The sequence below is a fragment of the Pinus tabuliformis genome, chromosome 3_2, assembly GCF_031772625.1.
Source record: "Pinus tabuliformis cultivar Carrire ecotype Pingquan chromosome 3_2, CPIR1, whole genome shotgun sequence".
NCBI classification, from domain to species: domain Eukaryota; kingdom Viridiplantae; phylum Streptophyta; class Pinopsida; order Pinales; family Pinaceae; genus Pinus; species Pinus tabuliformis.
Window position 1 is genome coordinate 536,562,139 of NC_142302.1, and position 3,228 is coordinate 536,565,366.

Consider the following 3,228-nt stretch of genomic DNA (forward strand, 5'->3'; position numbering starts at 1 on the left):
TGATCATTTATGTTATGTTTCATGTTGTCTGCCAATGATGTCTCTATCTTGATAATTTGTGTTTTAAAATATTTGTTGGGTTAAGTGGCTATGAATTTTGATTAGTGATGATGCTACAGTATGGTGATATGTGTTTAGTTCAGTAATCTATGATTGGTTCAAGTGATCTGTGATTGATAAATGATCTATATACATGATTCAGTGATTTATGATTCAATATTCGTTATTCTAATATTTGAACATAGGTATTATATCGAGGAAACATGTATATAAACATGTCTTACTCAGTAGAATTGCGCACATAATTGATATTTGTTATTTCTGGTTGGGTTTTGCATTTAGTGATTTTATACTTCAGGATTTAAGTTGATTGCAGTGTGATAGTATCTTAGAGTTAGTGCTCTAGTTTATTTTGGCTTATGATTGATATTGGTCCAGTTTAAAAATTTGATGAAAGGTGGCCTACAAGTTGTGTGATGATTGTTTGACAGGTGGATTTAGTCTGAAATATTCTGAAAAGTGGTCCGCAAGGAGATGAGGGTTGTAACCTTCAAAAAGGGTGTAGGAACTCCCTTCCAGTAAAAGCCAGTAAATGAGATCAGGGGGTTGGAGCTCCCTTATGTGCTAGAGAATGAGAGAAGATTGTAGCTTTCTATAGGTAGGTGCATGCATACCGACAAGAGACTACATTATGACATATGTAATAATTTTCTTTATATCATAAGAAAGAATATAAAGACAATATCAGTGGTGGTTTTCTCCCACTTTAGGTTTCCACCTAAAAATCCTAGTGTTCTATGTGTGTTTGGTATGATTTCTTGTTGTTCTCTACTACATACTAAAAAGTAATTAATTTACTAATGCAATGATTAGGAATAACCATCTAATGAAATACATAAAAATTAGTAAGCTGGATATACACAGGTTTCCTTCTCTATATTAGCATACATATGCAATTTTCCTTAATAACCATAGATTATATTTCTTAGAATATAAAAATATAAGTTTGAGATTAAAACACTGATTCACCCCCCCATCACCCTCTCATTATTTTTCCCAATAAATAGTTTCATAGAATTTCCCTTAGAAGAAGCTTGATCGCTTAAATGGAGCCCCATCAAGGTGAGAATTCAATAAGGAGTATCTTCTATCTAGCCACCCTTCTGTAATGGAACTAACTTGGATTTCTGGAAAGTCAAAATGAGATCATATTTGTAGTTTCTTCGAGCTAATGTTTAGGCGATCGTCGAAGGAGGCTATCAGTATCCATCCTCCATCCCCACAAAGGATGCAGTGAAGAAAAAATATGATACGAATGCAAAGGCATTCAATGCTATCTTAGGAATCTTAGTAGAATAAAAATATGTAAAGGTTGTGCAGCTGAATACCATAAAATCTACATGGGACAAGATTATCTAGAGCTATGAAGGTGACACTAAGGTAAAGACCGCTAAACTTCAAACATTTAGAATTCAACACGAGACTCTTAAAATGCATAATGATGAAAGTATTGCAAGTTTTTCCCTTATGGTAGATGATATCATTAACTCAATGAGAAATATTGGTGATGAAATAAAATATTCAATGGTTGTTGATAAAATTCTAAGTTCTAACCCCAAAGTTTGATTCAAAAGTATCTACCATTGAAGAAATGTAGGATTTGAAGAACCTCATTATTGAAAAACTCCATGGGATCTTAAAATATTATGAAATGAGAAAAGGGGTTCCATCAAATATCATAGAAGCAACATTCAAAGCTACATATAAAGGAAAATAAAAGGAGGATCTTAAGGAAACAGGTTACATATCAGATGGAGAAGAAGAAAATTTCGTAAAGAATCTCCAAGTAGGAACTAGCAAGTTTAGAGGTAAGCTTCCTTTCAAATGTTTTTCCCATGGAAGAGTTGGTCACTATGTTGCTAAATGTCCTTATAAAGAAAATCATGAGAAAGGGAATAATTCTTCAAAAGTGAATGTTAGAGGAAGGTTTGATAATAAGAAGAGTTTTTATACACACTAATATAGTGAATTTTCTTCCAATAATGAGGATTTTGAATCTAATCAAGAATATCAATTGCTTATGTCATTTGAAGAAAAATGTGTGGATGAATCTGATGATGTTTTTATGGGTTATCTAGAAGAAAATGATACTCTTATTGAAGAAATAACTCAGCTAAAAATCCATTTGGAAGAAGCTAGATTAACTGAAGAAGTATTGAAGAAAAAAATTATAGAAAAGGAAACGCACAATGAAAGCTTAGAACTTGAAATAGTGGGTATAACAAAGGAACTTGAAAAAACAAAAGCTATAAATGTTAGATTTTCTAAAGGATCTAAGAGTTTAGAAGAAATCATCGAATTACAATGCTCTCCTCTAATTAATACAGGTCTTGGATATAATGGTGAATCATAAAAAGTTATAAAATCTTCTAAAACAAGTACATGAACCTATCTCAATGCAGTAAAAGGAAGCAATCATCAGAATTCTAGCTCTCAGCAATGGAATGAAGGATCAAATATCTCTCAAATAAAACAGCCTTACCAAAAACAAGGGGGAAGCTACTCAAGAAGATACTATACTTCCAGGTATTCCTACTTCAATGGTCAATTCCTTGATTGTCATAATTTTAGTCACAAAGTTGTTCAGTGTGTCACTTATAAAACTATTATGACTAGATAAGCAAGAAAATAAAAGAATGAGATTGGGGCAAAGAAATCTTCTTATAATGTCTTCTCACATCCTCAAGATGAAACTGAATGTGATCTCTGCAATAAATTTTTTCATAAAGAAACTGAATGAAAAAGAAAAATAGGACCATCCTATCAACATGAACATAATACAATGACACCCAAGGTATGGAAAAGCAAAACCATAGACTCTGAAAATTATGGTCTAGATTTATATGTAGGAGATAGAGAAAAATTTTGGTACATTGACAATGGATGTTCAAAGCTTATGATAGGTGGAGAAGATAAGTTTTTGTCTTTTAATGAAATAAAGAAAGAAAATAATGTAATGTTTGGAAATAATTCACATCTATCAAAGGGAAAGGAACTGTGTTATTAAAGAAAAAGGTTGAGGATGGAAATGTTTTATTTGTTTATGGATTAATACATAACTTGTTGAGCGTTAGTCAAATGTGTGACCAAGGGAATGAAGTTGTTTTCAGATCAAAGAACTACATGGTAAGAAATCTGGACACAGGTAATATCATAACAAAGGGAACA